The sequence below is a fragment of the Podarcis bocagei genome, assembly GCF_964188305.1.
Source record: "Podarcis bocagei genome assembly, chromosome: 11".
Classification (NCBI taxonomy): Eukaryota; Metazoa; Chordata; class Lepidosauria; order Squamata; family Lacertidae; genus Podarcis; species Podarcis bocagei.
In genome coordinates this window covers 17,472,796-17,495,477 of record NC_138136.1, presented here as the reverse complement: position 1 = coordinate 17,495,477, position 22,682 = coordinate 17,472,796, and the positions used below count along the sequence as shown (strand labels likewise).

The 22,682-nt window shown below is 41.1% G+C and overlaps 1 protein-coding gene across 4 annotated transcripts in view; it reads left to right on the top strand.

Annotated features, from left to right (window-relative positions):
* Positions 1-12: 12 nt before the first annotated feature.
* Positions 13-22,682, top strand: part of PRDM6 (PR/SET domain 6) — a 130,327-nt gene continuing 107,657 nt past the window's right edge. The window contains exons 1-4 of one of the 4 annotated variants that reach the window (XM_081213723.1): positions 13-229; positions 11,206-11,267; positions 13,227-13,305; positions 19,893-21,007. The gene's annotated coding sequence lies outside the window, so the exon portion shown is untranslated. Of the gene's footprint in view, positions 230-11,205; positions 11,268-13,226; positions 13,306-14,942; positions 21,008-22,682 lie in introns of those variants that run through there. The other 3 variants (XM_081213726.1, XM_081213727.1, XM_081213725.1) reach the window with 3 other exon arrangements.

Genomic DNA, 22,682 nt, shown 5'->3' with positions numbered 1-22,682 from the left:
CCCCCCCAATAACGGACACCGTGGCAGGAGGCGGAGCGAGCCGGAGACGCGTCGTTTGAGGGCTGAGGGAGCGGAGCGGAGCAGCGGGGCCTCGGACTCGGAAACAGGCCCGAGCTCGCCGGGCTTTCTGTCAGGGAGGGAAGCGGCCTCCACAGGGGCAGGCGGCTTCCGCTCCGCGCTGCTTTCTGCCTCAGAAGCCCCGGAGGCCGCCCGTTGGTTGGTAGTTTGGGTGTGTCGTCTGAGGTAACTTTAGGCCTCCTTGTGCGCCTCTTTAGGCCCCAGATGAACTGAATCACGAATGGTAAAAAAAATAATAATCCCCCAGAGCGCTACAAAAACAAAAAAAAAAAAGGGTTTGGGCACAAATCGCTGCTCCTGGGCAGTGGGGGATTTACCTATAAGCTAAATAAGCTATAGCTTAGGGCCCCACTCTTTTGGGGGGGGGGGAATTTTAAAGGGGGGAAAAAACTAACAATGCACATTTCCAAAATATAAGATTTTAAAAAACAAATAAAATAAAACCTATATGCAGCAACTGTTTCGTGTTGTGTAGGCTCCTGTGATGTAATGGGCCCCGCCTGCTAGCCTGCTCCCTAAAATGTCCCTGGTTTGCTCATTTCTGTATATAGGGTGCCTACATTCTGCATGGACTGGTTGCAGGGCAACATGTGCAAATGGCTTTGGATACCTATGAGGTCCATAAATTACCATATAGCACATATTAAACACAAAACAGCAACAGTTTGTTGTTGACAAAGGACAGCCGGACATATAAAGGGCCCCTTTACCTTCAGTAGCTTAGGGCCTCATCAAACCTAAATCCAGCCCTGCTCCTGGGGCATGCTGCCACACACACACACACCCCATAAATAAAAATCAATAAAAAGGCATAGCAAACAGCTTCTGCTCTGCCCCATCCCCTAGGGGTGCAGCCTCTAACACAAATCCTGGCTGCGCCCATGTCCTGTGGGGTGGTTGGAAAAAGTCTGGTCCCTCCAAACTATTCCGCCTCTAAAAGCAGGATTAGGGTCTCCAGTTGTTGGGTTTTTTGGACTACAACTCCCATCATCCCTAGCTAGCAGGATCAGGGGTCGGGGAGGTTTGGGAGTTTTAGTCCCCAAACAACAGCTAGCCGCGTCCAAACCACTGAGCCTCGGGGGCTTGCCGATCGGAAGGTCGGCAGTTCGAATCCCCGTGATGGGGTGAGCTCCCGTTGCTCTGTCCTGGCTTCTGCCAACCTAGCAGTTTGAAAGCACACCAGTGCAAGTAGTTAAATAGGTACCACTGCGGCGGGAAAGTAAATGGCATTTCCGTGCGCTCTGGCTTCCGTGACGGTGTCCCCTTGCGCCAGAAGCGGTTCAGTCATGCTGGCCACATGACCTGGAAAGCTGTCTGTGGACAAACACAAGCCTGAAAAGTGAGATGAGTGGTGCAACCCCTTAGTCACCTTTTCATTTTAAAATATAATATGGTAGAATCTGTTTTAAATTTACTTTGGCAGTGTGTAAGCACTGATAGTTAAAGTATCTTTGGAATAAGATTAATTTATAAGGGGGGCTGTAAAGATGGCAAAACCCATTTGATGTCACTAACTCTACACATGGAGGGGATTTATTGCAAGATTACGTTTATGTTATGAAGAGGCAATGTTGCCAGAAATTTTAGATCATCACAGTCAAATTGGTGCATGGGGGTAAAGGAGTTTATGGTAAGTAAGTTCTTTGAAGGCAAAGGCAAAAGCAAGCTTTAAATATGTTGTAATGGACAAATTGACAAAGTTTCACTTAGTCATTCTTTTTAAAAGGTTCAAATGATGGATTCAAAAGTGGGACGTACAACAAAATGTTATTGTTCCAGTTTAGCATTCCAGCTAGATATGCCCTGTTTCAGAATGCTCCATTTCATTCCCCTTCTACCACTATGTAGCCACACCAGTACTCTATATTGTGACCACTGATCAGGCTCACTCTTCATAGGGCTGCTTCGTTTCCAAAAGGAGTCAGTTTTTATACACCCGGTTGTTTCAAACTGCACAGTATTAATATCTGCAATATGTTGCACACAGAAGTCTTTGCACTAACTGGTCAACTTCACTGGATAGAACTCAAAAAGTATATCAGGTAGTAAATTTCTCAAAATCACTGGTTAGTAGAATAACCACAAAATAAATGTGCCACAAATACCTGTGCTTCCCATTGCCCTGAATCTGAGCACGAAAACCTGGCTCCCTGCTCTAAAGAATACATATGTTTGACACACCATTCAAATAACCTTTAATGTCCAAACACTGTGGTTTGTCTATATTTACTGTACGGCATTCCTTCCAACATTGTAAATGTTTACTCTTTATGCACTGTTACAAGCCATGTTTTATACTACTGTTACTTGTTCCTGTGTTGCTTTAAAATGAAGCACTAAAATACAGTAAGAAACACGATATTTACAACTGGCTTACATCTTCTGTGCAATGAAGAACTCGGAAGGTACAGTAGATGATATAGCTTCCCTTTTGCTTTACTCTTTCACATAGATATAAAGCTACATTTAATACAGCTTGAAGCAAATGAAGCTTCAGTTTCAGTCCATAAACAACGTACTTTGTAATTATGTGCATTAGCTTCATTACGATTGCTAGAGAGGAAGGGATTTGTAGCCTGCAACTACTTGAGTTTTAGCATGCTTTACTAGATACCTTGATGAAAAATAGTTCCAGAGAATGGAAGACAAAATATCTTTAAAAGCATGCTAGACTTCATGTGGTTGTAATTCTCAAGTCTCTTCCTCCCAGTCAAGGAATTATATCAAAATATAGCAATGAATTATAACAAATTAAAGGTTTTGCAGACATGTTTTAATGTTAGGAAATCATACCTACATTATCAAATCTGCTTAGATGAATTAATGTCAATGTTCTGTTATGTCTTAGATGTCTTCTTTCCCCTTCAAAACTTATAGCTTTGGGGATTCAAACACAGGTTTTAAAACGTCTATCTGATGATGATTTACTCCAAAGTCCATTTTTGCATATGTCTGAATACGTCCCTGGTTTCTAGCAGCAACAATAGCAGCCTGGAAGCAGTGCAGATGTTTCTTTGATTGTATCTAGGGACATGTCAATGGTATTCTTAGAAGCAGAAAGATTTTGGCTTGGCAAGACAACTGGTGGCATTTTTCTCCTCATTAAAACATCAGCTTGATAAAGTCCATATTCCACTGTGTTCCAAAATGTTCAAGCTTTTTTAAACATTAGCATTCTAATCATTACATCGGACCCATTACATGCACAGGCTTCTAGCAAATTAGCTTTTTAGAGAGCTCTTCTTTTAAGGTCTTTCCTTCCATCAAGTTGACAAGTGAGAAAAAAGTCATTCTTAAGATTGCCAGTCCTGGATGCTTGTCGAGACAAGGAGGTTATAGTGAACAGTTAAATAAACTCGCCAATAACTCCCTTCCCCCAGGCCCAAGTCTTGTCTCACTCTGAGTTGGAAGAAAATTCAGTGCCTTCTAAGTCTTAGCAATGTTCTTTGTCAACATCCACTAACTTCAGACAGCATGAGCTGCCCAATGACAGTTTTATATGTGTCTCTTGGTAGGAGAGCTTAGTACTATTGTAAATCCCGTCTATATTCACAACTGTTGTGAGAAGAGAGAGCCATAAAATAAGACTGAAGCAAGAGATGAAGTGCAAACTACTTCATTTCATACTTTTCATCCAATCTGAATCTGTAGATTCAGGCTGGTAAACCTTTTTTAATTCAAAGTTCTAATTGGCAGTTATTTTATAAACATCCTGGCAATGTGTTTATGTCTTAAGCAACCAGTGTTCCCAGGGAAGGTAAACATTGTCATTTTCTTCAAAAGTGTTGTCTTTTAATAACATGAGGAATAAATTATACTGTCATTAATTAGGAAATGAGACTCAAAACAATGGTGAGAACTGAACGGGGGGGGGGGGGATGCTTCACCTTTGCCAGCTCCTTATAAGACCATTTCATTGAAAAATATTTGCAGTAGTGCTGCTGATGGATGTGGCCCATTGTGGATTGCACACCATTATAGCATTTTGTGTTTTCAAACCTGCTGTGGCCATGGGGTGGGGATATAGGGGGCTAGGCTATTCCTTGATGCACTTTTATTTATTTCAGCCATTTAAAAACAACAATTAGGTTTCTGGACCTTGTACAGTGGTACCTCGGGTTAATAACTAAATTCATTCTGGAGGTCTGTTCTTAACCTGAAACTGTCCTTAACCTGAAGCACCACTTTAGCTAATGGGGCCTCCTGCTGCTGCTGCGCCACCACTGCACGATTTCTGTTCTCATCCTGAAGCAAAGTTCTTAACCCGAGGTAATATTTCTGGGTTAGCGGAGTCTGTAACCTGAAGCGTATGTAACCCGAGGTACCACTGTACTTGAAAGGAGAGTTCTACCAGCACTATTCTACACAATTGTTCAGTAAGAAGAAGTAAACCTGGTTTCCAGTTTTTTGTAAAGTACCTTGCATAAATGAAACCTGCTTAACGCTCCCCCCCCCCCAGGACATCCCATTTACCCTAAAACCTAAGCATCATATACTTACTGTTAAATCACCTTGAGATGTTTCATAAGGAGCAATTCATACATGAAAAGAAGAAAACAAACAAATTGATTTTGTATCTTTGTTGGTAAGTTAGCTTCAATTAGCAGGTTGCTTAGCACAGCCAATGGATTGGGTTGCATGTAGGCAGGAGTTCACAGTTCACATCTTTTTGAAGCTAGAAGATGATGTAATCGTGTTACAAAAAAGGATGTCCAGCTTTTTCCTGATGGGCATGAAGATCCCTCAACAGAAGGCTCAGATTGTGACCTGTGAAGTAGTGTGAATCACATGGCTTGCAAACTTAGAAGTAATGGATGGCACAACGGTGGTGTCTGATGGCATCATGGTGCCCACCGGGGTCACACTGGAGACTCATAGAATAATAGAACTGTAGAGTTGCAAGGGATCCCAAGGGTCATCTGGTCCAACCCCCTGCAATGCAGGGATCTCAGCTAAAGCATCCATGACAGATGGCCATCCAACTTCTGCTTATAAACTTCTAAGGAAGGAGAGTCAACAACCTCCCAAGGGAGACCAGAAAGTTTTTTCCTGATGCTTAGTCAGAATCTCCTTTCTTGTAATTTGAAGACATTGGTTCAAGTCCCACCCTCCAGAGGAGACAAAAACAAGCTTGTTCCCTCTTCCATGTGAGATATTTGAAGATAGATATCATATCTCCTCTTTTCCAGGCTAACCATACCCAGCTCTTTCAACCATTCCTCAGAAGGTTTGGTTCCCAGACCCTTGATCATCTTGGTCGCCCTCCTCTGCACATGTTGCAGATTGTCAATATCCTTCTGAAATTCTGTTGGCCAGATATGGACACAGTACTCAAGCTGTGGTCTGACCAAGGCAGAATAGAGTAGTACTGTTATTTCCCTTGATCTGGACACTACACATCTGTTGACTCAAGGCATAGACAATAGTAAGCCAGATGGAGCAATGACCTGAATTGGTCTAAGGCAGAATCCTGTGTTTCTTCCCCTCAGTGGGCCCAGTTTTCCCTGCCACTCCACCCAAAGAGAGGATGATGCATAAAGAAAATGGCTGCCTGTGCTCTCGCTCTGGATAACATGAGATTGAACTTTACATTCCCCTGGAATAATGACCATTTTGCCCATTTCTCCTTCCCCCTGTACTCCATGAAAAGATGGGTGGGGAGGCCTTCCAAAACAGTGTAGGATCTGCAGCAAAGTCAGCTTCTGCTCTTCCTCTAGCCTCTGCTGGATCTCAGTTCCTTCTGCAAATGGAAGGAGTCAAATGGAAGGAGGAAATCAACTCATTTTCTCTTACATGGTTTGCACAACAACAATGCCTTTTAGTCCAAGCTAAAAGAATGTGAACAGTGACCTTCAACAGTGAAAAGAGAGGACCCAAATAATTACCGCCCAGTCAGTCTGACATCAATAGCAGGGAAGATTCTGGAGCAGATCATTAAGCAAACAGTCTGTGAGCACCTAGAAAGGAATGCTGTGATCACCAATAGTCAGCATGGATTTCTGAAAAATAAGTCATGTCAGACTAACCTGATCTCATTTTTTGACAGAATTACAAGCCTGGTAGATGAAGGGAACTCAGTGGATATAGCCTACCTTGATTTCAGTAAGGCATTTGACAAGGTGCCCCATGATATTCTTGTAAAGAAGCTGGTAAAATGCGGTCTTGACTCTGCTACCACTCAGTGGATTTGTAACTGGCTGACTGATCGAACCCAAAGGGTGCTCATCAATGGTTCCTCTTCATCCTGGAGAAGAGTGACTAGTGGGGTGCCACAGGGTTCTGTCTTGGGCCCGGTCTTATTTAACATCTTCATCAACGACTTGGATGATGGACTCAAGGGCATCCTGATCAAATTTGCAGATGACACCAAACTGGGAGGGGTGGCTAACACCCCAGAGGACAGGATCACACTTCAAAACGACCTTGACAGATTAGAGAACTGGGCAAAAACAAACAAAATGAATTTTAACAGGGAGAAATGTAAAGTATTGCACTTGGGCAAAAAAAATGAGAGGCACAAATACAAGATGGGTGACACCTGGCTTGAGAGCAGTACATGTGAAAAGGATCTAGGAGTCTTGGTTGACCACAAACTTGACATGAGCCAACAGTGTGACGCGGCAGCTAAAAAAGCCAATGCAATTCTGGGCTGCATCAATAGGAGTATAGCATCTAGATCAAGGGAAGTAATAGTGCCACTGTATTCTGCTCTGGTCAGACCACACCTGGAGTACTGTGTCCAGTTCTGGGCACCACAATTCAAGAAGGACACTGACAAACTGGAACGTGTCCAGAGGAGGGCAACCAAAATGGTCAAAGGCCTGGAAACGATGCCTTATGAGGAACGGCTAAGGGAGCTGGGTATGTTTAGCCTGGAGAAGAGGAGGTTAAGGGGTGATATGATAGCCATGTTCAAATATATAAAAGGATGTCACATAGAGGAGGGAGAAAGGTTGTTTTCTGCTGCTCCAGAGAAGCGGACACGGAGCAATGGATCCAAACTACAAGAAAGAAGATTCCACCTAAACATTAGGAAGAACTTCCTGACAGTAAGAGCTGTTCGACAGTGGAATTTGCTGCCAAGGAGTGTGGTGGAGTCTCCTACTTTGGAGGTCTTTAAGCAGAGGCTTGACAACCATATGTCAGGAGTGCTCTGATGGTGTTTCCTGCTTGGCAGGGGGTTGGACTCGATGGCCCTTGTGGTCTCTTCCAACTCTATGATTCTATGATTCTATGATTCTATGATTCTAACTTGAAGAAGAATTCAGTAAGGAAAACTGCTTAAATGTAGGTCTTAATGACTAGTAAGAAATGAGGACTTTGCAAAATCAGTGAAATAAGTAAGATGGGACAGTTTCATAAGCTGAGCTACATTCAACATATTCCTCATAGTGAGGGATACTTGAGACCTATGGACCTACATTGCCTGAGGAAATAGAGCACATGTTTCATAGCCAGTTATGGAACATACACTTTGCATGCCAATGGTTGGCAGATTTCACCTCTAGTATCTTAATACGATTTTGGAGAGCAGACTGGGGAAAACCCTTGACCTGGGACCTTGGAGCACTGCCAGCTAGAGTAGGCAATATGGCTATAGTACCCTCAGTAAAAGGCAGTTTCGTTGTTTGCAATTGTGGAAATGTAAATGAAATTGAGCTATCTCTGTTAGGCTCCAGTATTTCAGTCTTAATCATCTAGTTGAAACACTAACTTTTGTATCACTTTAAAATATTGCTTCATCAAAGAATAATTAGTACCTCAATAAAGAAGTAATATCCTTTAGGGCACATATGTTTCTAACCAGGGAACTAACCAGGGAACTGACCATGGTACTGTATGCACAGTCAGTTTCTCTGATGTGACAACAGAAGTGAGGAAACAGCCCCTGATTATCCAGGAACTCTTTTCATCTACTTATGTCCTAGATTCAGTGGCGGAGCTTCAAGCTCTGGCGGGGGTGTGTGGAGAGCAGGTGAGGGCGTGACTGGCGCATGTGCTGTGGGTGTGGCATGCTGCCCACAGGGCCGTGGCGCGCATCCTGGGGGCGTGGTGCAATGCCTGCAGGGGCGTGGTGCACAGTGCTGGGGGGGGCAGCCACGATGGCACCCACCAGGATTGTGCCACCGGGGACGGTGCACTCCCCCCACACCCCTGTTCCTCTGCGAGTGTCTAGATTTGGTCAGATGGACCTTAGAACTGAAAGAAGAGTTCTTTCAAAATAAACAATCTTGTAAACTTATTCTAAGGGATCCAGAAGTTGTAATCATTGTAGAAATCTTTCCACAGGAAAGAAAATGTAACCACTTTGTTTAATAATAATAACAGCAGCAACAACAACTCAAAGAAGAAATGCATATTTAAATAAATAAATCCCCAGGCTTCTGGTTTGAAAAATTATTAGCTGGAAATAGAAAGTTGTAACCTGTCACTGTATGTTTGATAGCAACCACTTGAAAGAAATCTAATTGAATATTTATATCAATTGAATATATTATATCATCAAACTAAAGCCTCATTGAGAAACAAATGAATGGGAAAATAAAGTAGTATTATAGGACCAAGCCACTTACATGAGTAAATCCCCCTTGAAGCCAATGGGGTTGAGTAATGTCTGTAAAATGAGCTCAATTTCAGTCAATCTCCTTTGCTATTTTGTGATATCGATAGATATTGGTAAACATGTTTAACTAGTTACATGTATTGTTCTCTCCTGTATTGGTCCCTACAGCCACAGCAGGTGCTGTAACTTTCCAACAGTTTGACTTCAACCCCAAGTCCAAATCCAACCTAAACTCCTCCGTTGTCTCCCAAGACAGACGGATGCCAACAAAAATGTTTTGTTCTTTTACAAGCCAGTCCTAAACCTGGAAGATATGATTTTCATATTGGATGACAGTAGGGTATTACAGTCTGGTGTAAACTCTCTAGACATTTGATGTTCTGCTATACTTACTCCAGGATGTCAAAGGAGATATTTATGCAGATGTTTTTTGTTCACTTGGCCTTGTACACCTGGCTTCTGCAAAGCCTATGAGCTCCATAAACTAGTAAGTTTCAGCCATAAGTATCTTCTGTTAGCTTTGAGGTGATTCAGAAGAAGGAACAGGTAGGACTCACGGAAAAGAAGACATATTAAACAATGAGTCTTAACTAGGTTTCCCAACTGTCAGAAATCCCTTTGACATGGATATGAAACATATTGGGATGTAAATCTCAGAGGTTGTGGAAGCTGTTCTAGTTCTCATGCAAAATCTTGGCAATAGAACAGAAAACTTGGAGATACTGTGTATTTGGCTTCTAAAATGAAATATAGAAACCCAAGAGATTAAAATGGGAAATTCATCTGCTGAAACAAAGAGAAGGGGAGCCAAAGTCAATGGCATGAAGTGCAGATAGATACCAAGAGCCCCTCAGCTGATGTCTTCTGGCACCAAGGGAAACATTTCTCATTGGTATTAGTGAATCTGGGGGCATGATGGGAGATGGAGGACAGATTTTAAAAAACCAACAACCAAAATCACTACATTTCATAGGGGGCAAAGTAAACATTTGCTGTGCAGCATTGGCAGCAAAGAAAGAGTCACGTAAAATATTTCTTCTGAGTTGAGGGTTCAACCATATAATCACAGTGAAAATGAACATCTAGAATCAGTTGCTCTCAGATTTAGGGCATAGTCAAAGGAAATTGATTCATTTCTGGACTAGATTAACTTTCTACAGTATAAAATGGAGAAAAATCTGAATAGCCCAAATATGTGCCTGTCCACTAAGGAGTGAAAAACTAAGTTTTAACTCCTGTTTCTCATCTCTGAATGCCATACTGTATATCACTATTTTACTGTTTCGCACATAGGGAGGTTATATGAGACTGAACGGGTTGGATAGAGAAAGGCTGTGGAGTTGATAATCTCGTCTCCATTCAAACATACACCTACCATTCTTTGCTTTCCTTCCAACTCACACTAGCCTGCAATTATTCTGGGTACTCTGGAATTCTGCTGCGGTCCTGGATTGGGCCTGTTATGAAGCAACCTGCTAGCTGAATGCAAAGCTTCTTTTGAACATGACCTCAGCTGGTGAAAGGATAGTGATCAGTCCCCATTATGCAAACATAGGTTGGACTTTTCACTACTAATCAAAGTTCACCCATTACTCCACTTATTGGCAGTTACTCCTGTATTCTAATCTTGATATATGGAGAACATTAAATAAGGCTATACACCATAAGTTAAATGCGCTTTGAGGGCTTCTTGACTTCGTGTACATTTAGAGGTTTGAGACATATAAATGTGTGCAGGCACGTTTGAAACAAGCCAGATCTGCTTACTTTTCCAACTTAATTGCAGAACGGGCAGACTGCCCTGCTCTCCTGCAACTTTTTAATGTAGGGAAACTGTCAGACCTGGCTCTTCCTCTTTCAGCAGAAATGTGTGAGCTGCTCCCATCCACTTTTAGGACAAAATTAAGATTACTGGTGCATTAAAAAAAATAATCTGGTACACAATGATTATATAAACATCTGCAATTTTAAAAATGTGGGCACATCATGAGATGCTTCTTTTAGGACACCCTTGAAAAACCAAAGATGCTCTTCTGTCCATGAAAGGGTTTCTTCTGACCATGCAGAAGAGCGCTGGGTGGAAAAGTGACCCTGAATCCAAATAAATTGTTCCATTTGCACAATGCCCTGCGTAACATGTTGCACAAGCCTTTTCTGAAGACCTTTTTATGACTCACTGGAGTTTATATGTTGCAGCCTGTATCATTTCACAGGCCCATTTCACAGCCTTCCTATTCTTCTTACACTCCCTGCAAAAAAAAAGAAGGAAAATATGCTACTGTCATGGATGCTTTAGGTGAGATTCCTCCATTACAGAGGGTTGGACTAAATGACCCTTGGGAGTCGCTTCCAATTTTACGATTGTATGATTCTAGGATTGCTCAGCCCAGATAAGTAATTGGTTCAAATAATAATAATAATAATAATAATAATAATAATAATAATAATAATACACTAGTTTTCTTCAATAGGACAAAATGAGCTTAAAGCTCTACTGGTGTCTAAATTTGCTTGTTTTCTTTTTCTCTCCTAATCCCTTTTTCCTTCTGTGTCATGTCTTTTAGATTGTTAGCCTGCGGGTAGGGACTGTCTACTTTGAAAGCCACTCCAGGACTCTTTGTCAGAGGTGGAAAAAATGCTTTTAAGTAAATAAATTGTTTGTGAGTATACTTGAAGTTAGGCATGAAATGTTGCATTTACACCCACAGGTATGTGAAATATTTGGAGAGCGAAGTGAACAAAATGTAAAGATACAATAAATCAGATGTTACAGGATTGCTTTTAGAACCCAAATGTTTTAAGATTGATAATCCTGTTTAGCTCTCCGAATCCCATTGGTTCATTTACCATGCTATTAATAGACCAAGTGATTGCCATCATTAATATCTCCCACTTATTTTATCCATCAATATCCAGACCCATTTAAAGTTGATAGCCCCAGGAGCAGAAATTAAAAGCATAGGTTCAGAAAAATATATAAGGCTCAGAATATATATATATATATATATATATATATATATATATATATATCAGAAAAATATAGGATGGAACACCTGTTGAGAGGACGAATCAATCAATATAAGTTTATTGTTCTAGCCAAAGGCCATGACAGACCTTCAGCAACAGTACCAATAAAACAATACAGATCATATAACAAATATGTCTAAAACTGTGTACGAATGAAAAGCATGGACAAAAAATACGTTGAAATATGGTGTTGAATAATAATGTGCAAAATGGGTTGGCAAGAAAGGTAACAATAAAATAACTGCATAGGATTTGAAAGGGATGAGGGCCAAGGCAAAGTGGGAAGAAGAATTATCAAGTCATATAAGGAATATTGTAAGAAGTGGTTAATTCAATATATAATTGAAGAGAAATGAGAAAAAATAAACCAGCAAGAACTACATAAAGCAAAATGAATAAGACAAAATGGCATGCAAAAGATAAAGAGAAGGGTGTAGAGTTGTTGGCAACCACCAAGCTGTGGATTTTTAAATTCATATATTTTATAGTAGATATCCAGGCAGCTAAACAAAGTACAAATAGGTGCATATATTAAAACAAGAAGCAAAATCACATTGTCGCCTTTCTGAAGCCTGTAAAAATGAACTATTAATTTCAGTGGAGTCAAGACTATACTTCATACTGATTCTCACAGCCATGTTGAACTAAAAGTAATTCAGTTTCTTCCCCAATGATTTTGTCTGACTCTTTCCCAAATCCAGGGATTCATCCCACTGAAAAGTGACATTTTGAGATACATAAAAATGGTCATATTTGGAGGTCTTCAATTTCAGTTGTGCTGATATCATATTGAGCTTTAACATACCTGCATTCTGCTTTTAGATTTCACAGATGTGCAAAACTAATTGACCCAGTCTGGCACACCATTCAATATATGCCCAAATATTGCCCCCAAATTCTCCCTTCCACTTAATAAAACTATATGTGCAATAAGAAAAGAGATATTTTGGATTCTCCTTGTTAAGCAGCCAACAGTGCAGTCCTGCACATCTTTACTCAGGAGTGAGTTTCACAGTATTCATTGGGGCTTACTCTGTAGTAAATGTGTTTAGACGTTCTTCAACCTTGTTTTCAAGTTCTTTACTGCCAGGTCATCTCATGCTGAAGTTCTGAAGGAGTCCATCTCTCTTCCCATGAATTCTTTCTCTTGGTGTATTCCATTCACCTTCACTACAACTTGTTCCTTTACCTGTGTCTTGGGCATCTATTTTGCATTAGGGTTAGGGTTAGGTCTTTATTATCTTCTCACAACTGCATGTTACTGTGTGTTTCATTGTACATGAGTTTCCATTCCTTTCCACAGAGGCAGCAAATCTGTCTGCAGATGGATCAGATGCCTAAGTTGAAATAAATGTGAAGAACCATTTTATGGCCTGGGGGAAGTTATGCATACACCAGAGTTCTTGCACCAGTAGGAAATGTGCAAAAATCCAGGTCTGTCTCATACATTGCAATCCTATACATAAATGGAGAAGTAAGTTCAGTGGGACATTCTCCAGCAAGTGTGTTTAGGATTGCAGCCATCAAAAGCTAATTTCCTTATTTGCATTCTTCCTAGATGATTTTGGATTGACCCTGAAAAGAGAGTGCATTTTTTTTGGGGGGGGGGGAATCATTGTGCTACAGACATTGAAAAGGTAAGAGATTTAGATTTTCTCTTCCCCCAACCCTAAACTTTTGGAATTAGTTTGTACTGTGTGTGTTTTTTAAAGAGCTGCCAAAATGCTGATTCATTCCACTTTGTAGATTAGATTATTTTAAATGTCTTATAGAGTCAAGCCCTCTTTATGTCTTCCTCAATTTGCCACAATATTTTGAAATTGTCCGGGACATTCCCATAAGTGATCTGAGTTTCATCAAGCTGAAAATGAAGTCACCAAAGCAAAGCCATTTCAGTGTTCTTCGGGGTTTTAGGTTTTGCCTTTCTTTTCCTTTTTTTAATCAAATCACAGTTCCAGCCAGGTTGTTTCATTCTTTCCCATACATACCACAAAGGATACACAAAGTTAATCAAGTGTGGCCAGATGAAAAGCTGCTTATGTTGTGTGTAGGAACTGACATCAAGCATTATTTCAGTGACATCATGAGAGATTTTTAGAACTGGCAATTAAATGGGGGAAAGTGGTTCTAAATAATTCTGGAAAAATGACATGTGATGTCGTTCTTTTTTTTAAAAAAAAGTTGGTGTTTCTAGGTCAAATTTGCCAGATCTGAAATTACACAGGCAATTTCATTGCACCCCCTTTTCACTGCAGCCAATCCCAAACTTGAAATTTGAAAGCTAAACTCTGCCTTCATTAGGCACTGAGCAAAATCCAAAGAAAGCTAAATCAGATTAAGGGTGCTTCTAAGTGGGAAACTGCTTAGGTAGGTATACTGACTTAGCAAACCTGATACATGCAAGTCATCCATGCAGATTTCTTTCTGCACCATTGCTTGTGCCAAAGGCAGACCAAGGAATTAGCAGCAGGACTGCACCAGTGTCACTGCACTGCATGGGAAAAATTGTGTGCAAAGTCCAGTGTGATAACTGGTAGGGTAGCATTTTTCCTTGTACTTTCAAAGAGGTAATAAAACATGGAGCTGGTGGTCCTGAATTTATCTGCATTTTAAATGCCCATGAAGCCAATGGCTTCAATCCTAAATTGCTCCCTTTCATGTAAGGAGAACACCTATTCCACAAACACCCACTCCATCTGTATCTCCTGCCCCGCAACATAACCCAAGCATTTGGAGGGAAGAGGGAGCTGGTGAGTGTGGTGCAGAAAACTGTATCCTGAAAAAATGAACCCAGTAATAGTCATGGGAAAAGTTAAGATCAAAGCCACTTAATTTCCTCATTCAAACTTACCTTTACCTGTACTGTATCCACCCTCTATAAAATGTAATAAATGTTTAGTAACATCAACTTAGTTTCAAAATGCATTCTTTGTGCTCATACTTGGAGGATACATCCTGTTTGTTCTTCCTCGTGTACATGAAAATGTTTGCAGATCTTCCCTTGGGCCAATTGAAGTTTGAAATGATTTGCTAGGGAGACCACTTTGTAGACAGACACTCTCAAGTAGAATATATATCGTCATTTTGTGATATAATCAAGTGAATGTTGACAATGACTTTTAGGCGACTGATCCTGATCACTGGCAAATCTCTGACTTTTCAGAGAGTTACATTTGTTTGGGATTGTCAGCATGTGAATGTTATATACCAAAAATTGGACATTCGCTGCAGTTTGTGTGTGTGTGTTGTCTATCTGTGTATGCACACACACATATTCAGAACTCTCTAGTATATGTACAGATATTCACACAACATTTACATGGAACTGTGAACATTTGCATGTGAATAATCAAATTTGGACATTCACTATGTGTGTGTGTGTGTGTGTGTGTGTGTGCGCGCGCGCACACACACACACACACACACACACATCTGAACCTGCCAACTGATGCAAGAATGGGTTATATTTACATGACTCCATTAGTTTAACTATAAACAGCTGCTTTAATTCATACCATATTCTCTTCAATTCAGAATTACATTAGTTTTAAGGAGATTAAATGGTCGCAATCCAGAGAATCAGCTCTTCACAGAGAAACAGGTGTCTGCCAATGAGTTCATGAGATATAAGAAGGGAAATCTGCAGTGCTTCAGACACCCAATAATATTTGTGGTGTTCAAGTTGTGCCTCTTTATAAGTACAGTACATATTGTCCAAATATTTTCTCCTTTTAGGCTACAAAATCATTTATTCTGGAGCAGTACCAGTCCACTAATAACCCAGTCCTTGTGACACCACTTCAGAAGTACTTAGGTACATTATTAATAAGTTTATGATAGATGCCCAACTTCCCATAGATGACATTATGCTGGCATTATCTGCATCAAGGCAGATAAATTTAACTGCAGTGCCATATTTTCCAGTCTGAATTTAATGTGACTGCCCTTTAAAACGTTATTGAGCTAATTGACATGATTCTGTGGTTTTAGAAAAAAAAGAAGAAGAAGAAGCAAAGCAGATGTGTATTATTAATCCTAATCTAAAACATTGGTTTTTGAATGTTTTCTTACTTGTAAGCACCAAAATATCTCGGAACATATAATAAAAAAACAAGAAAACAGAAATCTGAGATGGGAAAACGGAGTTGCTGGAAACGGACCTTTTAGCAGAACGATTTTCCTATACATTAACCACATTTTAGTGATAGATAATGTTAAACAGGCACAAAATTGTGGAGGAATAGTACAAAACAATGGATTTTAATAGACCCCCTCCCACAAGCAAACTAATAGGTGAGTTAATTTAAAATCCTGCTGCTCATAGAATTTCTATAGTGGTTCTGGCTGCATTTCTCTGACCAATGACTATCTGGAAAGGCTGTCTATGGGGCTTCCCAGATTATCAGGGTTAGTTTAGTAAGGGCATGATCTACACATGTCCCTGATGCACGGGCCGCTTCCTGACTATTTAGTTCTCACAAGTGAGCCCTGGCAAGGCCCAGACATACCTGAACTCCAGGCGAATGCTCTCTTTCTACAAAAGTGGCTATAACTAGTAGAAAAAAACCATGATAGCCTCTGACTGGATACTGGGAATCTGAATAGAGAAATGCTTCACAGGCTGCTTCTATATTGTAACATACAGGCACAGCCTTCACCAATCTGGTGCCCTCTGTATGTTTTGGATTACAGCTGCCATCAGCTGATAGGGTGTATAGTTGAAAGTAGCTGGAGGGCATCATTGGTGAAGGCTGCACTAACACGCGATCTTTCAGCAATCATTTCGTTAAAGTGGTCCACTCCAGCATGGTTACTCTCACAAACAGCAGGATATTTGTGGGATATTAAACTAATAATTCATGTTTTGCCAGACAGGTGCATGAAGGGGCTGAGGCTCACAGAGCTTTCCTGGTGGTGCCTCCAAAAGTGGGAGACTGCTTTGACCCCCTCTGCAGCAGGAGGAGGCGGAGCTGGCCACTGAAGCTGTCCCGCACTCGGCTCCGCATTTGGCCTCTTCCTCCTCCCCCTGGTCTTTTGGGACATGGGAGGCCCAGCCCCTCAAAAAATATTGGGGGGGGACACCAAAAGGGCTCAGCCCCCAGGACTTGGCAGCCCTGCTTGAGGCACAGGTAGTCTCAGTGGCTAGTAGTCCCTTTTACCAGCTTCAGTTGGTAAGACAACTACAGCCATTCCTGGACCAAAAGAGCTCAGCCACTATATTTTTGATGTGGATAACCTCAAGATTGGATTACTACAAAGTGCTCTGTTTATGGCTTCCTTTGGGGTTAACCTGGAAGGTGCAACTGGTGCAGAATGCAGTAGTGAGATTGTTGACTGAGGTATCCCATCACACCATATAACCCCCGTGCTGAAGGAACTGAACTGGCTAGCAATGGCACAGTTCAAGGCCCTGCTTTTAGCATTTGAAGCCTTAAGTGACTTGGAACCAGGATATCTAAGGGACCACCTTGTACACTATATCCCTTCCCAGCAACTGCTCTTCTCAGATTGAGCACGGATGAGAGTACCATATGCCCCAGAGGTGCACTTAGCCTGCACTAGAAACCAGACTTTTAGTGTTGCAGCTCCAGTTATCTGCAATAAATCACCAGCTGAAATCGGACAGGTGCCTAGCGCAATGATGTTCAGGTGCCTACTGAAGACATTTTTGTTTAGGAAGGCTTTCCTTGAGGTGCAACTCAGTCATTTATGGAAGATCAATTTTATATCTGATGAAATGGTTTTGCTGTTTTTAGAGTCTGCATGGATGGTTTTATTGTTTTAAAGTTTGCTGAATTGATGTTCTTGTTCTTCGAAGCACTTGTGTTTCAGTATTTGATTCTCCTTTTTTCTTTTTCTTTTTACTGTGTCCACTGCTTCACACAAGCAAATGTGTTCAGGATTGGGGGCAGCAACTGCTTTGACAGCAGAACATCACAATCTGTGGCTTTACCAAGCAAAGATAAACCTGTATTTGGCAACGGTGCATAGCTGACAGCCCTTATTTCAGTATAGTATTGAAGTATCAGGATTGCCATGAGAGTACAGAAATGGGAAGAGGTGACAAGCCTATAAGGTAAAAGGTAAAGGACCCCTGGACAGCTAACTCCAGTCAAAGGTGACTATGGGGTGCAGTGCTCATCTTACTTTTCAGTCTGAGGAAGCTGGCATTTGTCCACAGACAGCTTTCCAGGTCATGTTCCCAGCATTACTAAACCGTTTCCGGTGCAACAGGACACCGTGATGGACGTCAGGGTGCACAGAAATGCCAAATACCTTCCGCCACAGTGGTACCTAGGTATCTACTTGCACTGGTGTGCTTTTGAACTACTAGGTTGTCAAAAGCTGGGGCAGAGCAACAGAAGCTCACCCCATCTTATGGATTCGAACCGGCAACTTTCCGATTGGCAAGCCCAAGAGGCTCAGTGGTTTAGACCACAGTGCCACCTGCATCCCTGGAAACCTATACTCAGAACTAAGTCCCACCATGTCCAATAGTGGGATTAACCCCCAGTGAACATGTGAACATGTGACAAAGGCTGTGTACACATTAGTGGCTTAAAACTGATCATTCTTTTTCTCAACTTGGATTGAAACTGGTTTGGGGAAAACACATCAAAACTATGTAGACACGCCTGCTTACTCTACATCCAGTACATTCCCATTGCTGGTTTTGGAAGCAATATACACTCAATCCATCTATCCTGTTTTTGCTTGGGAAATATTGTGTTTTGATATGGTTTTCCCCAATCCAGCATCAATCCAAATTGAGAAAAAGAATACCCTAGCTGGGTTTTAAGCCATTAATGTGTACACAGCCACTGCATTTCATGAGAACCCGCAGATACACAAGATACAGGATAGATAGGGATTATAGCTAACATTGTGTGTACACCTCTTCCCAAACCAGTGGTGGGAGTGCACTAAATGCAAATTAAATGAGAATGTGTGCACAGCCAAAGTCCCAGGGGCTTAACACCGAAGTAAACATGCATAGAATTGTTCTGTGCAAGTCTTTTGGCCTTCTCCCCCCATGCAAGTCAGTTATGTCAGTGAAACACTTCACACCTGATATATCGTCGTAACCTTTTTAAAAAATGGATTGCCACTGGAGAGCTGCATAACGAGATGTGTGTCTCTGAATTTGGAGACACACCATTTCCCAAAGAATTAAGGTGGTCCAATAGAGCCTACATTGCTCACAGTGCACACACTCTGATTTCTTTTGCCATGCCATAAGCTCTGGTTGAACAGTTGGCTTTTCTTTCAAGTGCTGCAAGAACGTGGAAAACCTGTTTGATCAGGGATGGTTATGGGACAGAAAGAGAAATGAGTGCATGTATATGCTACAAGCAACACTGAACATCAGAAGAGGCTGCTAGATCAGGCTAATGGCCCATTGAGTTCAGCATCCTGTTCTCACAGTGGCCAACTCATACCTCTATCTCACACCATCTCTCACCAGCCTCAATCGCCTTACATAACATGGCAAGCGAACTCAATGTATACCAAGAGAACTAAGCAGTAGATTAGATTCTCAGTGCAATTAGTTCTGGCCAAGTTCCCTTTAACTCCAGAGCCTGCAATTAACTTGCTCATTTCCTGAGCCCCTGCTCATTCTCATTGTATCTTTGCCAACTGAAGTGCAACTAAGAGAACAAGAGAGAGGCCTTTTCAGTTGTGGCATCTTTGCAAGGATTATGCCCTTAAAATGGGCATATCTGATCCCCTCTTTGCTCACTTTTAAGACTGCTTTATCTGTTGTCATCTTTTATACAATGTGCTTTTTACTTCTATTTGTTTCATGCGTTGTATTGTTGGGCTTTTTATATCCTATATTTTGATTATGTCTCAGAATGATGGTGTATAAATGTTGGAATCATATGAATAATTATTCAAATATAGTTTTCACTGAATTTAGAGCCCTGGTTCACACATCCATTTTTGTCTCTTGGTGACTACAAACATGTGTAACAGCCATCATAGATGATTCAAACCAAAAGGAGGGGTTTTGTATTGCCTACCAGATTTCAACTCAATACTTTGCAGTGGAAGCAGTTCATACATTCAGGTTTGTCTCCCTGAGTAGTGAGCTACCAAGTGATGAACATGCATTATGTGAATAAGCCCTTATAAGAGTCCTGATTCTTTGAACTACATGTTTAGGAACATCATGCTGGCCATTATTTATAAATTCAACTACTGTCCCTCATGGTTTCCACAGAAACTGAGCCAGACGACCAAATTCAGCACATTTTCATCAGGCCAGTAAAGCTAGAGAATGGTGAAATACTTTTTTCCCCTTCTGTGAATCAAAATAAAACAAAATGTGTTATCAGAGCGTGGTTGCTATTCCTCTTTTGTGGGCAATTATACTATGGGGAAAAGCTGTAGAAAAAAAGTAATGATGATTCTGTCATTTCTCTAGGCCATTTTGTTTCAGCTAAGGAGCCATTTCCCTCCTATTAAATTGCTATTTTAGGGAATTACACTAGTCCCCCAGCATGACTTAAGTCTCTATTAAAATGATTTCACGGTGCTTGTGTTTAACTGTCTGATACGTGCTTTTCAAGTCTACAGTTCTCTTGTGATTCCCAGTTAACGACAAAAAGAGAGGAAAATATATGCTTCATTAACCTATTAAGAAGGCAGGGTTTTTATTTATTTTTTTATTGTCTTCATGAATACTGGGCAGGATCAGCAATATGTTGCTTTGGCAGTCGTTGGACAAGATCAAAACCAGGCATCAATATATGTGCCGTTAGTCAAGAGAGAACTATAATAAAGTGCATCGTGCAGGAAAAAGGAGAGACAATTACACAGCAATTGGCTCTTGGAGTGACATTGGGGGCGTGCAGTGCTAACTGAAGAAAGATATTAGATCAGTCTTTGCCAGCCTTGATGCTGTGGACAACCATTCCAAGACTGATGAGCGTTATGGTCAAAAAAATCTGGAGGGCATTAGGTTGGCGAAGGCGAAGGTTGCCGGTTCCCAATCCCATACTAGCATTTTTCCCCATTTGCTTCCAGGTACCCACCTGTTCCACCCTAAAATAATCCAGTTGTAAACCCTAGGTATGGGCATAAGGAATAATTTTGGGTATGGGGAAAAATTGAAATGATAGATGGGCAGAAGTGTGTTTAAGAAAAAGTGCAAGGTTCTCTGTTCTTCCTTTTCAGGTGTTGTACCTAATGTGGCATGTTTAATGACATCACCAGAGCCCACCCATGACATTGCCGGGGCCTGCTCCTAGGTCTTAGGTTTGCACCTTGAAACATCAGGATCTGGAATGTTCCTGACCAGTAGGGCTGTGAATCGCAGTACAGCCAGTCAAGCAGGTGAGGGCCCCTTCCAAGCCACTAGGGCACAAGTTACCCCTTCTTGTCAGTTAGATTTTCTAGTAATCCAGATAGGTCTGGACAGAGGGAAGGAATGAATCTATTTTTTTCCAGATAAAGCACTGAATATTCCTCCCACAAAGTTCTGTTACTTTTCTTTTTTTTATATATAAAATTTTTATTAGTTTTACAGAATTTTTAGAAAACAAACAGACACTTAAAAAGACAAACATACACGTATAATTTCATGACATATTTTCATAAGCCTCTTTTCTGGGACTTCCCCATACCTCCCCTTTCTGCATCCCAATGTCCAAAATTATATAGCAACTCCCAATTGTTACTTCCCAACCTCTGTCATCTTAGTCCTCTCTGTATTCTGATCTTATATCGCTGTATCCCTTTGTTTCTAAGAACCACAACACTTTAACATTCATTAAGTTTATAAGTTCTGTTACTTTTCCTTCCTGACATCAGCTTCCTCTGATACCTCTCCTTTCCAGACCAGCAAGTGGTTTCAGAAGGGGGAAAATACAATTATGAATGTGGAACAATATATAAAAGATTAGTTCCATTATTTTATCATTGAAGGAGATGCCCTAGTTACAGCAGTCATCAATTTCCTGTTAAAACCAGCCATTTCAGAATTAAAACAATATTTGATGCACTGTCACAGAATCAAGAACTATAACATGACAGAATCCAGTCTCCACAAAGAATATTAATAGATAAACACCCCCAAAATTGCTCTTCTCGTTTGGACTCAGTCAACCTTATTTTTTTAAAGTAACCTTTTCCAAATTCTTCAAGATGTACTTAACAGAGGGACATCAGATACCTCCTGCTGCTGTCAGTAAAATTCCTTTTGCATGGCTTTTTGAACATTCTCTGGCCTTCATTTTAAAGGTGTTGCTCTCTGAGCATGTACAGATGCTCTCCCTCTCTGGTGCTTAAAGAGATACTAGCAATCCTTTTGACATGCACACACAGAATATCCGGGACAGGGTTAAAATGTTTGCCGGACATTATACTGTGCCAGAACCGTCCATGGCATTCCTGGATATTTTGTAGCCCAGAATCTCTCCAGAGAGAAATGTTGCATTCGTGTTACTTGCCCTGTCTAATTTAAGTGCAATATTTTGAAATGCAATCCCCTGAGGGAAGCCTGGAACAGAATCTTTCTCCCTTCTTTGCTACTGTTGGGGTTGTTTTCAAATGAAGATTTGTGAGGAGATTCTGGAAGACAGACTCCGTGAGAAAATTCAGACAAGGAGAACTGATTATTAGGGAAAGAAGAAGAGCCACTGAAAGATATTGCAACAGCAGTAGCCTTCTGCCCTCGCAGAGCATTCATCCTGCAACAGCTCCACAGTCAGAGAGTGACAGAGGCCCAAATGTGCATTCCTGTCCCACACTGTGTCACAGCAGACAGCTAATTGGTCACTTGCAACCCACCCACCCACCCACCCCCACAAAAAAAAACCTATTTGATTCTTTCCACTTCTAATTTTGTTGCATTTAAAAACTTTTCTTAAATGCCACATTTATCTGAAATGCTTCTCTTGCTTTTTCCTTTCCTTCCCCTTTCCTAGTTAAATAAATTCCTCGTTGTTTTCCCACTTTATCAATACTGACCTTCCTTTCAGGAAACATGGAGGCTGATTGGTTGGAGGCA